The following is a 15,640-nucleotide window of genomic DNA, read 5'->3' as shown; positions in this document are numbered from 1 at the left end:
AAGTGGTACGATGACGCCCCAGATGCGGTCTGGGTAGATGCAGCTTTAGATGACCGGGGACCTACGGCTGTAGTACACCAACAAATACCAACCCCCTCAGTTTCGAACTGCCACCAGGCACCACAGCAGAAGAGGCTGAAGAGACCGCCATCGCCATGGCCCTGACAGACAGCGCCAACTACATCATCAGCGACTCCAAAACCGCAGTCAAATTATGCTAGAGGCAGGGTACACCTCTCTGTCAAATGTCTGCTAGCCACAACTACCCCCCACTACCCCCGACACGTTGAGCTCATCTGGGTGCCTGCGCACTCTGGAAATCCCAGCGACGAGGCCGCCGACTCCTTAGCCCGAGGGTCAAGAAACCGGAAACTCTAGGGAGTTTCTCAAAGGAGCGCATGCATACCTTCACTGAGCTCACCGCACACAATTCCGCGCCGAACGGCAACAATACCCACCACCACATGCACTCCTCCCTTACCACCAGGGAACAGCATCTCTGGCGACGATTGCAAACGAGGACCCTCCCCACTCTGTTATCTCACTATCAATCACTCCCGCCAACCTGCCCCCTCTGACAAGCCCCTAAAGCGACACTGACCCATATCCTAACCTGCCCCGCGTCTCCTCCCCCCCGGCGGATCGGTGCCACTCCGGACTTGGGAAGACTAGGAGACCACACTACGCTCCAAGGACACTGCGAAGCAAAAGATCGCAGTCCGCCGGGCTGCCGATGTCATTGATAGATTGAACATGAACGTATGAGTGCTGTGGGGTCGTGCGGGGACCCAGGGGCCCCCGAATACCCTTCCGAAAATAAATATTTTGTCCTCTTCCTCCATAGCAAGCACGAGGTTTCTGGAGCGACAGATTTGCTCACCATTTGCAGAGGTGTGCTGAGGCGTTCAGTGGCTGCATCTGAACATGTGCAGAAGCGAACCTGACTTCGGTTTTGTCTGCCTAATTTTACTATTCAAGCGTTCTTTTTTCTTTTTAGTTCGCATCATTAGCGCTTGGTTGTAGTCAGCAAAGAAAGAACTGCGCGAGCAAGACACGGATGAAGAAGAGGCAAAAAGACCCATGCAAACAGATGCACACATAAGCATCTTGATGGTGCATTGCATTCTGTATTTGTGTACTTCTATACCTATTCTTCCTCTGCACCTCGCTCGCAAATATCTTTATTTGTGTCTGTTATGAGCCAACTAGCTTAACTAGACCACATCAACTGAGTACCGTCAGCACAACAGGTACAAAACTAATGGCCAAGCCATTAACTTGGCAGCAGCTGCTGTGCCGTGCACTTGTTAAAACAATTATAGCTGTTGGCTGCCACAAGCAAAAAAATATTTATATGATGTCATTGTAACAGTCGCAGGTTATCCTGGCAAAGCTCTGACTTGAAAGCTACCTGGTTGTTTCAAAAATGCCCTATCGGAAAGACTTACCATGCCTTCTTTAATTAATTTCCCCATTTTCTTTTCTAAACATGATTGAATTGTAGGTAAAAGACGTATGTGATTGGAACAAGCCACCACAGCCTTTTGTAGCGATGCCAACGCCGCTGCCCCCAACTTTCTATGGCTTTATTTAAGACCAGCACCTGTAGCAGCTCCGCGATGAGCAGCACCACAAATGGTGCGCTCTACGACATGTCATCTGGCAGGCAGTCTTATACACGAGGGACGCAGAATATGCCACCTCACGAAGAAAGAGGGAATGTTACAAAAAGTGATTTTGTCAGCTTTTCATCATTAGGCACTACTCATACGGTACTTTCCTCCACAGAAGCAGGATAGGTGTGAAGTAAAGTATTCTAGTACACTGTAGTGTGAAGGCTAGTCAACGGGGAGAGCAGGAAAAGGTAGGGGAGAATTGGCCGTTTTCAGCAGGCATCCAAAGACTAGAGAAAGCACCGGCTTGTGAAACCGGATGTGACATGAACTGCCAACACTCTTAAGTTGTGCAGGCATATTCATGTGTTGTATGCATGATCAATGTATGTCATTTTTGGTTGCTGAGTGGGCTTACACACATTTTTGATTTGATACCCAAAATTTTAGCTTTTTTTTTGCCTTCTCTCGTGCAGGTGTCCGTGCTTAGGCTACACATGACCACCTCTCTTGCATATGCTCTGGTCAACGGCTGGCTGAGGTGCTCATTTAGGTAACTATTGGGTCGTCGAACATCAGACCTTCGCATTTAGATGAATCCACCGTCAACTGATTACAGATGAACGATTCTCTCCTTGCTCCTGCAGGAGAGAAACCTAGCACATCTAATCAGACCCCTTTCCCTGGCACCTGCACACCCTTTTTTTTTGCTGACCAAAGGTGTGGCCGTATATATGAAATAAATAATTTAAGCAACAAATAAATCTCTGCAATCTGCGAAATGTTCTTGCACATTTAATGCAACACTTAACCTAGCGACTACATTTTGTGACATTCTGTGAATTGCAATGCATGTCTGCTAATATTTGCAATTGCTATATGTGCAGTACCAGTGTACCTGGGTAGCTGTTTTTCTTCTTTTTGGTTAAGTTGCCAGTCTTCTGTTGGAGCAAAGATTGTGTTATCCCAGAATATTTTCTCACATGCATCAGTGCATACTTTGCTTGAATGCTTCAGTGCACTCTTTTAAAGGGACACTGAGGACAACTCCATTCAGTCACTGGTCTCAGTAAAAAAATCATTATTTCTCTCATTATGGTTGTGTTGTCTGGCAACAATTGAGGCATAGAAAATTTAATTTGGAAGCCTTCCCATGAGTCGATTAAAATTCATGATGACCTTGCTGAAAAGGACGTGTCACTGCCACATAGAGTGGCTCACGACACAATATATATTGCAGTAATCTGCACCAAAATTTCTGTGTGGAAGCATGCATTTTACTTGCGAAATTGGCCGGTAATAGAGGCTTTACAAAAGTTAGCGCCATCTAGTGAAAGAAACAGAAACTGTGCGCGGTGGCCATGTTTTGTTCAGACCGCCCGCGCCTCCCATCGAGTACGCTGTGAACGTGCGCCTTCGTAGAACTCGTGCCTGCACCGAAAGGTGCATTGGAATGCTCACAAGCGATTGTTTCATTTTTTAACATCACAGCAGTCGCTGTTAGCTCCAAGCTCTATTCGGAATGATGCCAGCATGTTGTTGCGTGCCCTTCTGCAGCCAGCGCACCGTCGTAGACGCGCACGGAATCAAGGTATACGCGTGTATGCGACCGTTCTTTTGCAGTCCTAATCGGCTTTACAAGGGTCACTTGCATCATGTAAAGTATTACTGCACGTCCCTCTGACTGGGAGCTAGCTCACAGAACTTAATATCACCTAAACCAGCAAGGCTGTTTTGCGCGCTATGGAGCCTTGTGAACTTGAAGCATAAGCTTATGCTTCGATGGAGGACAGGGGAGAAGGAGCAATGCATGTATAACGAATGCTATAGTTCAAATACGTTCTTTGAAACCTTTTGTACGTAGGTTGCATTTACCATTGTGTATTGGATTTAAGACACGGACATGATTACCGAAACTACTTTTCACAGTCATACGAAATGGTAGTGCTTGGTGCAGAGAGCAATACGGTTGTCTATAGTGCGCCCGAGGTGCGTGTTTCACGCTGTAAAAGCAAGCGGCTGCCAAACCCGCGGCGTCTAGAAAAGCAGGAAAAGATGACATCCCACTAGTGTGTTGTAACATGCTCACGCGCAGCCCGTTTCGACCGGTCCACGTCCAGAGCGCGCAGCTCAGGTTTTATACCTGCCAGCGCGGCTGATAAAATAACGAAGCGTGCGCTTCACTTTTGTGTGTTTTTTCGAGTCACCCGATGGCTCGCTAATTCAGAGCTACCTGAAATTCACTGGAATTTTTAAATATGTCGATTTCTTGTTTATTCCCTTTGTCAGAAAGTAAACATTTGAAGCGTAATCTCATATGAAAGCGCTGACATTGGAAGCTTCGAGGAACTCGGAGGAGGAGGAACTCGGCTGAAACGAAAAGAAATTTGAAAAATCAACTCACATCACTGCGAAGTGTTTGTGCTTTGTGCAACTGGCTGTGTTCATAAAATCAGATTTATATTATATCATATCGTTATAGAAAAATTAGGGGGTCACTTAAGTTCCGCCGTTAAAGGATAGTGTCTCTCTCTCATACACACACACGCACGATGTTTACTTTCTTCACGTGTTATATTTTAGCTCTTTAATTTATTTATTTATTTTATTTAACCAATTACTGCAAGCCCTAACTGGGCCCTAGCAGGAGGGGTGAAAATAATACAATGTAGTGAAATATGAATTCATTAAAAGTAACATACTACACACAAGTGTAATATGTTATATGTTGTTATATATGTTATATTTCTGTCACGTGTGTTATATTTCTATCATTTCTTTATTTATTTTTATTTTTTTGACGTTTTATATTTTTATACACCAATACGCATCCGTCAGCAACAATCGGCTTTTGAACACATTCTTCAATTATTTCAATTAATCAATTACACATTCTAAATTTTCTTAGCATCACCAAGCACTGGTTTTTCATTCTGACACCTTTAAACCCTTACTTTCCAATTTTTCCGTTTCTTTATTTCATCAATTGATCAATTAATTACAAATATTTTATTAACTCATCATCAAATATCGCACACCAATCAATATTCAATCACTGGAAGCACAAATTACCATGGCACTTTTTTTTTTTACGCAGCCCCCGATTATTTTCGAAACTAATGCCAACTACTGCGTCGACGGCATGGGAAGGAAAGTGCTAAGCGCCAGTCCAACTTACGTCAAATTACGCACGATCCTTTTATCATAAAATAAAATGCATCTTCGCTCATTTCACCAACCAAGTATCTTCCAGTAGGATGAGCGCCGGTGATTGCGCAAACCAAGCAAACTAACTCGCGATGATCTCTCATAGGCGTTTAAGCAAACAGCCAAGGCGCACAGACAAAAAAAAAAATCCACATTACAGAACTCTGGATACTGTACCTGGATAGGGATGACGCTGCGGATTGCCGAGGGGCCCATGCACGACTCGTAGAGCAATTTGTAACTGCGCTCGGCAGCGCGGCCGGTGGGCCCCGCCACGTCTCGGCTGTCAAAATATACTTCTAGGCGTCGCTAACCGAAACCGCCAGGGACCGAACAGAGGTCCAAGCACAGCACACTAGGTTAGAACCTGAAAAGCGCGAACAGAACGGCGAGCGCTGACGGACGGACAAGAAGCGAACGGATGGAGCGAACAAAATATGGCGGCCAGCGCGGGATCAGCGTGACCAGACCTTCTTTATTGGAATGCTCCGTCGCTTCTGCGCATGCGCCAGCTGAAAGAAGTGAGGAGGAATAACTTGCCGGACGTGACGTAAAACTTGTTTAATGTTTTGTTTGTAAAATGTCTGCCGCGTCTCGTCGCCGTTTCTAGCGATAGGCCGATCCGGCTCCGTGATCGCTCGCAAGCCGGACATGGCTGTGGCGATGGTGGCGGACGGGTTTCTTGGCATCGTAGTTTGAATATCGTAGCCGTGTGGCCGTACGTGTTCCTTTCCACTTGTTATAATACTCCTTGAGCTTCGGCCTCGCGTACTGCTGTTCGTCAAGCAGCAAGCTGTGATATTTCCATGCGTTCTCTTACAGTTACAGATAGCACCATCTCCGACCTGTGGACTCTGCGACGCTAGTTCTGCAATGCGTGTCAGCCCGCCCTTGTCGATGGAACATGCCGGCAGTATGTCGCAAGTACTTACTTGCATTTCCCGAAATTTACACGAGTCACTGCCTTTGGATCATCCGGAAGTAAGGTGTACAGCGCAAGTAGCGCAACACATGGGATGCGAAAAACTCGTATCCGATCGAGTGCGTAGTTGAATGGAATCTCGCTGTCATTTTTATCGTTGTCCTCGACTTCGACACCACTATTTAGTAGCAGTGGTAAACTTTAATCACCTCAAAATACCAGTATAAAAAGGGGCGTCGTTCCGGTTGCTGTTCCTTCAGGAAGAACGTTAGTCACTACTTGACTAACGTTCTTCCTGAAGGAACGACTGTTCATGTCAGTTCTAAATCCCGGATCCTAAGACGTGTGTATCGTGGAAGCTGGCCACCTGCCGATAATGCTCAATGTATACATATGGCTGGACCTTGTTTGCAACATTTCTAAAATGTTTTGTTCGTTGTAAAGTTCTGCATGAAATATATGTGTATAACCTTTATTGTATTTAAAACAGTATTTCGTGCACCAAAATAATCTACTACAGGTCATTGCTCCATAGATTCAAAATAACAATTCCCTCACCTTTTAGAACACTGCAGTGCCGTACATTTATGACCTGATTTATCTGCAGCTATGAAAATAACTGCTTTGAAAGGGCTCGTGTTGTTATATACCATTCGCGTAGGCCTGTGTAACTTTGATGTCACAGTTCCTTATTGCACATTTTCTTGACTCCTCCTTCAGTTTAAAGCATCTGAGCAGTTAGTGGCGATGTATGTACCGAACCATCGCGACCCGCCAAAGCTTATTAAGACGAATAAATGACTGAACCTCATTTTCAGTGAGTAGGATTGTTTTATTTTCTCTCAAATAGTCTGTTAGGTAAAAAAAAAAAAAATGCACACCTCGTTCTCCATTTACCAGAACTACGAACTAAGAAGAGAAAACATTCTCCTCAACATTGTTTAGTCACAGTGGCTGTTGGCTACATAAAGAGCTGCTGATTTCCTTTCTGTTGTCTGGCCAGTAACTTAATGACAGCTTCTGTTCTGGTAGTCTTGATGCCATTGGCACTATAAGGAGGTTCTCACACTGCTTCGCTGTTTCATTACATTCCACATGACAGATACGGTAATGCTGGTAATTCTGCATTCGTTGCTGTAGTCAAGGGTGGCACTGATGAATACGCTCAGTGTTAAGATAGATGTCTCCATAGCTCAGTTGGACGATCCATGTCTGCACTTTGGACTTGGATGTAGGACAAACTGTTTCTCAGGCACGAATGCAGTCGGTACTCAGGCATACTGCCTTTGGCAGCATTGCATGTTGTGTATGAAATGGCATAGTGTGCAGAAGTCCAAAGCATTTTCTGTACAATGTAGCAAATGCTTCACATCTGAAGGACAGTCTGCTGACTTTTTTCGACCATATTTTCTTTGTGGCAGTCGAACACTCCGCGTCCAGATAAAAAAAGTATACCTAGCTTTAGGGGTAAGAAACACGGCAGGACATTTTAAAATGTAAATTTTCAAAATAGGAATGTTGCTCTGAATATCTTTGAAACTTGACAGTAAAAGATGATGTAACTGCCTGCTGCCTAGATAGCGGGCAGTAACGAGCCCACCATTAAAATGAAGGTCAGTGATGCAGTGATGCCCAACACTCAACCTAAGGGGTATGTACAGCCCCCTTGTTTTTCTAAGTCAACTCCTTAACGAATGTTATTTTTTTTGCACACTACTGAGAATTTTATTAATAGCGCTGGGAGACGAGCATGTATGCAAAGGGACACATTGTCTTTAGCTGGCTTATGGTGGAAGAAACTATGACTTCCTCATGAAAGAGAGTACGGCGAATACAATAACAATCCTAGCTTCAAAGCGACAGAGCCACGGTGCAAGTATAACAATCATGCCACAAGATGGAAGCGACGCTATGTGATCCCCAGAGGAAGCCTATGCCTTGCTGTTTCACGGCGGCATAAGGCAGTATGTTTGCAGTTGTAAGGATTTCGCAATGTCACGCATACAATATTGCATCATTGGATGCTCAATGCACCTGTGTGAAGTGCCCACCAGGGGTGAAATTCTACCGTTTATTCCAATAGCAGCAGGAGCACTGGGAATTTCTGTGTGCATTTCATAAAAGGCTGCACGTGTATAGCTTTATGTTGATCTGTTATATCATGGTGCAAAGGTGCACATGTTTTGCAGCATTCTTAGGTTTGCTAGTAACCTGAAATGCCATATAGTTTCTCAACACATTTTATGTAGTCCTTGTTCTTTAGTTTCTTTCTTTTCTTTTTCATAAGTACGACCTCTGCCCTTGTGTAAAGTGTTCATTTGCAATTTCTCATCAGTGTCAGAGTCATAAATATTGCTTGTCCTATGCGACCACATCACCAAAAATAAATATAACAACTGCTTCCCCTCTATAGTCTCGGATACAACTTAAGTCTGCAGTAACTGCCATGCACAATTTCTTCGTCACAGAAAATAGTCTGTTTAAGGTCTTTCTGGTTACCTAAATAAGAAGCTAACCATCAGACAAAATTACCAGCTGAAGAATACTCTCAATGCTTCTTGCTTGTTTGGTGTACTTACACATCAAAAACTGATTGTTTGCCGTTCAGTGGAGTAACACACATGCCGGGAAACATTCATTGTTCATTGTTAGCAACTGCTGTTTTCTTTAAGTTCTATCCTACTTATACCATCCATGTCATGCCCCCAAACATAGGTATTTAAATGAAATCACAACAAAACAAAGTCTACCACCCATCACAAAAAAAAAAAAATAACAGGCGGCCGACACCAGAGCTCCGAGAACTTCTGCTCGTTAAAGAGGCGACATGCCCGCTCCAGGTGGACCCAGACCTCCGTCCATACTCTTGCAAGCACTTCGTGAATTCCCAGGTTTTGACACTCCTCTCCTCTAATGTTAGTGCGTGGGGGAGCCCCTGAAGGTGATTTAAATAAGACGAATAATGTTTCATTACAGCTATAGTTTAAAGCACTCAATTGCTAATTTAAAAATAGCTATTAGTTAAATAAGGCTGGTCATATCTACCACAGCTAAGAAAAATATTTTGCCCATAGCAATACCGCCACCGTCCCCAGCTTAGAGAAAATATAAATTCCTGCAAAACAGATATTCTGTTACTATTGTCATCACAGGGAAAGATCTACAGAAATATGCCAGTATTTTTACTCTTCTCCAGCAGCAAACTTCCCCTTGTTGTATGGCTAAGTACTATTAGAAATTTCATATGTTTAGTAAGAAAGCAGACAGAATTACAGAAAACACACCCACAGTTGCATTTATTGAGAAATTGTAATGAAAGGAATGCCTTCACTCAGTTCCTTGGCTGTGCTGTACACAGCTGAGAAATTTCGATGGGCAGTATGTAAACAAAAAAAAAAGGAATGTAGTAAACTTCGAAGGTTCACTGAAGTACAGATGCCTATGGGACTAATGTGCAGCAACTCAATTTTTTTTGTCTAAGTTATCGATTAGATAGAGAATAGCTTCTCAGCTTTTACATCCTTTCAGTTATTTAAGTTTTGCACTGCTGCTTCCCTAAAGGGACACTGCAGACAGCTTCATCCTACTCATCTAAAAAAAATCGTTATGTGGGTTCTTCCAGGTTGGTTGATATTTTTTTGGCAGCAAGAGGTGCATTTATTACTCTGAAAACAATCAAAATGCAACATTTGATTTGCACCTGTGGTGTCATGACCATAAGAACTACTTGTAGAGTAAAACCCATTTGCAGCACGAATAAAAAAATGACAAGAAGGCAGTAAGCTTTGCTCTCACAGAAATGGCGTAGAACAGTCTGAAAAATTGTTGTGGCCTGTAGCACAGCATGGCTGCCCAAGAAGACAGAGTTACGGACTCGGCCGATGGAAGCCCCCAGCGTTACCAAACTACCCCCTTCCCCTCTGACCTACAAGACTAGTGGAATAAGGGAGTAATTACTCATAAGCATCCACCAAAGCACAGCGATAAGGCTGCAAAGGAAAGCTAAGCAGCTTTATCAAAACCTCTTTGGTTGAAAAAGCTGCATATCTTTTCTTGTAGCAATAGGGCTGCCATCGGTTGGATGGCAATGAGTAATCACTTTTTATTGCAAGTCTGCTTAACCTTGGAGGGTTTCCCTAGGGCATTGAAGTGAACATTAGACGATTTTCTTTTTTTTTTTTTTTTTTTTTTTCAGTGACCACATGTTGAAATGTTTTCTGTCTGCATGGTCTTGCTTTGTGACTAAACTGTGCACAAGTGGAAGTTGATGAAGACAGTGATGCACAGCATAAGAAAGTGGCTGTATAATGCGTGCAATGTCAAGGTGAAGCTATAGCTTAGTTGTTTAATGCTGCACCCAGAGAATCTGACCTGTGTAGCTTGCCATGGGTTCAAATCACATTCGTAGCCGTGTGCCATTTATATGCTTTTTATTATGCACCCATCACATGGTGCGTGGCGTCACACTCCGACGACAAGAGTGGCCTTAGTGCCTCAGGGTTCAGACCAGAAGTTTGCTTGCAGGCAATTTTTATTTCTGCGCATGCGCCATACTGTTGTACATGCACAGACCACATGGTCACAATTCGGAAAATGTCATGTAGCCATCACAAATTTCTCCAAGAGAGTCCCCTTAATCCTTACGAGATGCAGCTCATGCTGCAAAACACACTTATCATCAATCAGTAGTGAACGGCTGTGTAGTCGTGCATTGGAGATCTGCCGGAGTAAACATTAAGTAACGTCACCGCAGTTTACTTACAGAAGTGATCATTGGTGGCTTAGCTGTATTTTAGTTTCCATGCTTTTGTAATCTATAAAACTTCTACCATAGAAAAAGCCTGTGTTTCATTATTAGAACACAGCAATTTATTGGTATAGACCAAGTTCATTTTGCCCTCACTATTCCCTTAAGTTGTTCTCATTTGCATGTGGATAGGTCAAGAGAGCTGTGCATACAGTACAGGCAGATGATAAGGGGGGAGGGGAAGAAACCGTAATGACATTCATGGTGAGCTTTATCATATTGATCGTATTTATATGCTGTGAGCAAGAACGTTCTGATGCATTCTAGCAATGCGAGGAGGAGAAAGCTGTCTTATTGAAAGGTCAGGACACTGATTGTGGGAAGGTGCTGCTGAGAGGTTTGTGATGAGCAGAGCCTGTTTAATTCATCAGTAAGCCTCACTGCACCATAATTACGATATGACATGAACGGCCAACACTGTTAAGTTGCGCTGACATATTCATGCGTTGTATGCATGCACAGTGTATGTCATTTTTGGTTGCCGAGTGGACTTACACATATTTTTGATGTGATACCCAAAACTTGAGCTTTTTTTTTTTTTTTCCTTCTTTCGTGCAGATGTCCGTGCTTAGGCTACACATGACCACACCTCTCTTGCATATGCTCTGGTCGACGGCTGGCAGTGATGCCCGTGTAGGTAATTTTTGGTTCGTCGAGCATCGGACCTTCACATTTGGATGAATCCACCGTCAACTGGTTACAGGAGAATGATTCTCTCCTTGCTCCTCCTGGAGAGAAACCTAGCACATCTAATCTGACCCATTTCATTGCACCTGCACGCTCTTTTTGTTGACCAAAGGTGTGGCCGTATATATGAAATAAATAATTGAAGCAACAAATAAATCTCGGCAATCTGCAAAATATGCTTGCACATTTAATGCTATTACATTTAACCTAGCGACCACATTTCGTGACATTCTGTGAATTGCAATGCATGTCTGCTAATTATTGCAATTGCTGTATGTGCTGTACCAGTGTACCTAGGCAGCTGTTTTCCCTCTTTGTGGTGAAGTTGCCAGTCTTCTGTTGGAGCAAAGATTGTGTTACCTCAGAATATTTTCTCACATGCATCAGTGCATACTTTGCTTGAATGCTTCAGTGCACCCTTTTAAAGGGACACTGAGGACAACTCCATTGGGTCATTGGTCTCAGTAAATATTTATTTCTCTCATTGTGGCTGTGTTGTCTGGCAGCAATTGTGGCATATAGTATTTATTGGTGAGAAAATTTAAATTGGAAGCCTTTCCATGAGTCGATTCATGATGACCTTGCTAAAAAGGACGTGTCACTGCCACATTAGAGTGGCTCACGACACAATATATCTTGCAGTAATCTGCACCAAAACCTTTGTGTGGAAGCATGCATTTTACTTGCAAAATTGGCTGGTAATGGCAGCATCTTTGTTCTGTTTTTTGGTCTTTCCATCCTTTTAAAACCTCTGCTTTCATTTTAAGTGGTCTCTTTAATGGTTTGTGGGGTTTAACGTCCCAAAGCGACTAGTGTGGTCTCTAAGACTAGAACACTGTATCTTAGCGATACAGGAAAACTGCTTTCCATCCTCCTTAGTGTCCCTTCAAAGGAATCCGACAATAAAACAATTCACAATAAGTATTTCAATATGTATTGCCATTTGCCTACTTTGTGCCCGTGGCTAATTTTAGCTTGTTTTACTTCACAAAAGGAGTTTTGTTTAACAAAATAAATACAGTGTAAATTTCACTGGTGACTAATTAACCATATTAACAACTCCCTCTTGTGTAAACTCACTGAACATCTGAAATATGTTTCGTCAGCACTTCATTACTTCTGGGCTGCCATGAATGGCAGCTATGGCATGTGGTTTTTATGGTAAGCAACCACCTTGGCAGGAATGTTGCTTTGTGAGCTGCGTCGATTAGTGTCTGCCCAAGACTTGGACATCACTTAGGAATATACACGGTCAGCAGTAGGACTGTGTACATCGGACCTGTGTTAGCAGTCACTTTTTCAGAATTGCAGCGTTGGAACCAAGGACCATATGGTATTACCTTGGCCTGCATGCATGACAACACAACAAACACAGGACATAACTCCGCCTAATTGACAGGATTAAAATCTCCACCAAATCACCAAGATTACCTCGGAAGGAGACTGCAGCCATGAAATTAGGAGACGCCTGCTTCTGGGAAAGAGAGCAATGGTTAGCCTTGACCGCCTAGTAAAGAGCAGAGACATTAGTCTGCCAACCAAGATCTGTATAACTCGTGCTATGGTCTTTCCAGTTGTGATGTATGGATGCGAGAGTTGGACTGTGAAAAAGGCTGACCGCCGAAGAATTGACGCGTTTGAATTGTGGTGCTGGCGAAGACTCTTGAGAGTTCCTTGGACTGCCAGAAGATCAAATCAGTCGATATTGTCGACCATAAACCCTGACTGCTCATTGGAGGGTCAAATTCTAAAGTTAAAGCTCAGCTACTTTGGTCATCTGATGAGAAGAGAGGAGTCGCTGGAGAAAGATTTGATGTTGGGAAAGGTTGAGGGTCGCCGGAGAAGGGGTAGGCAGCGAACGCGATGGTTAGATGGCATCCTTGAGGCATTGCAGATTAAGCTGTGTGATGTTAAGAAGATAGTGAGAGACCGGAAAGCGTGGCGTGACATGGTCCATAGGGTCACGAAGAGTCGGACACGACTGAACGCCTGAACTGAACTGAAAATCTCCATGCAGGCCTTGTGCTCAACACATCACTAAAGGCAACAAGCACTGTTTGCCATGTCAGTCACAGCAATGGTTCTAGCAAAACTACTTTCGCTGTGTAGTGTTTAATATTTTTAACAGTGCAAATTTGCGCAGTTTTGTTACTCTTGCAATCATTTATGTCCATATACCTTTTTTATCCCATAGCTGCAGTTGGCTATCATGACATATGGAGTATTTTGTGACCACCCGAGGGTATTGTATGACCTGAAATCGAGATGCATGTGTGCATTTTGACACTACACAACCAATATGCAGTCCGCAATAAATGTTCCGTCTTGCGCTGGCAAGCAGACTGCTTAAATCTTTGAAGGTGCAACACATCATTAGCATGATTGTGTGAAACAATATGAAGGGATATCAGTCCATATCTTTGCAGCTTTCACAGCTGGCCTGTTTTCCCTAAGGCAGAGGAAATAATTACTTGGCAAACTTTGTTTTTGGTGCATGCTGCAACTAGTCGCAAGGGCAATGACTGGACAAAGATGGAATCACGAACGCAGCACTGTTTATTTATTGTTTTGACACGTCTACATGCTTGTCTACAATGATAAGCACAACGGGGCAAGTAGAAATAACATTGATCGAATAGGATGCCATGGGATGTCTTCTGAAAAAGAAAAAAAAAAAAAACACTACTACAGGAATTCAACACAAAAACTGTCTAGAGCTAGAGCAGCAACTTTAGTCCTGCCTCTAGGCAGGACTGCGTCGGGAGATGTGGAGAGCATTTTTTCTTTGCGCGGGCGGTCTACCTCCCGGCACTCCTAAGTACAGAAGTTTACTTGAAAATATACCTGGATTCCACGGTTGCATGACTAGTCCAGTAGGCCGGCAGCGAGTCGCTTGAGAGCTGTGATGAATAGCTGGCCTTTCCCGGGCTGGCTACCGCACCGGAGCTTTATAATAGATTAGCTGTGCCAAGCTGACTGCATCAATTGGACACCGAATTCCGTGTTTGTACATCCGATAAATGCGACGAAAATGGCAAAACAATTGCCCTGCGGATACCCTAACCGACCTCGTACAAATTACAGGCTCAAACCGGCCTTTTTATACTGGTATTTCCAGGTGATTAAAGTTTACCAATGCTACTAAATAGTGGTGTCGAAGTCGAGGACAACGATAAAAATGACAGCGAGATTCCATGTTTTTTCGCATCCCGTGTGTTGCGTTACTTGCGTGTACTACACCTCAGTCCGATTGTATACGTACTTTCGGATGATCCAAAGGCAGTGACTCGTATAAATTTCGGGAAATGCAAGTAAGTATATGGAATGCTGAATACACCAGTTACTTGCAACATACTGCAGGCATGTTCCATCGACAAGGGCGGGCTGAGACGCATTGCAGAACTAGCGTCGCAGAGTCCATAGGTCGGAGACGGTGCTATCACAGCGTGCCGCTTGACGAACAAGCAGTACGCGAGGCCGAAGCTCAAGGAGTATTATAACAAGTGGAAAGGAACACCTGGGAACACGGCCACACACGGCCACTCGGCTACGATATTCAAACTACGATGCCAAGAAACCCGTCCGCCACCATCGCCACAGTCAAGTCCGGCTTGCGAGCGATCACGGAGCCGGATCGGCCTATCGCTAGAAACGGCGACGAGACGCGGCAGACATTGTACAAACAAAACATTAAACAAGTTTACGTCACGTCCGGCAAGTTATTCCTCCTCACTTCTTTCAGCTGGCGCATGCGCAGAAGCGACGGAGCATTCCAATAAAGATGGTCTAGTATCAGCGTGCCGCTCACGGTTGCCAGACGTATTTTTGTAAACCCTCTATTCCCTAGGATATGCGGGATCGAATCTCGGCCTCGGCGGCTGCTTTTCGCTGGAGCCAAAAACCCAGGCGCCCGTGTTTTGTGCGATATCAGTGCACATTAAAGAAGCCCAAGGGATGGGAATTTCCGCAGTCCTCCACTCATAGCCTGAGTCACTTTGGGACGTAACACCGCACAAACAAAACCAAACTTTAATTAGACAATTGCTGAAATACATGTAATAACTGCTGCTTTTATGAAACTAACGCACGGGCCAATGATGAAATTTACCATGATAAGATTTTTTATATCCCCGCTTGCTTGGGCTGCGTACTGTGCGTTCTGAATTCCGGTGCAGTTTCCAGTCACCTAAGCTTCGCCCGAGCGCAGGTGAACGCCGCTGAGCGCCTGATGCGGCCTTCAAGCAGCGTAATAGTCTTTTGAAGCCAGGACGTTTACAGGAGATAAAATTATATCTTATCAATTGTCGGGGATTACACGCGCGTCCATATTGAGCAGTAAGTATTGTGCACAATGTTAAATGAACATTCATAATGCGTCTCAGCCAGCATAGTCTGAGCATGCGG

At 44.0% G+C, this 15,640-nt stretch overlaps 1 long non-coding RNA gene across 1 annotated transcript; it reads left to right on the top strand.

The window, feature by feature from the left end:
- Positions 1-5,363: 5,363 nt before the first annotated feature.
- Positions 5,364-11,683, top strand: LOC146205898 (uncharacterized). Its single transcript, XR_014704286.1, has 3 exons — positions 5,364-5,538; positions 5,643-5,733; positions 11,108-11,683. It is a non-coding gene; the product is annotated as an uncharacterized LOC146205898 (long non-coding RNA).
- The last annotated feature ends 3,957 nt before the right edge of the window (positions 11,684-15,640 follow it).

This window comes from Amblyomma maculatum, chromosome 1, assembly GCF_055883805.1.
Source record: "Amblyomma maculatum isolate TAMU_Amacu chromosome 1, ASM5588380v1, whole genome shotgun sequence".
Classification (NCBI taxonomy): domain Eukaryota; kingdom Metazoa; phylum Arthropoda; class Arachnida; order Ixodida; family Ixodidae; genus Amblyomma; species Amblyomma maculatum.
Note: the sequence above shows the minus strand (reverse complement) of the source record. Positions and strands in the feature narration are given on the sequence as shown.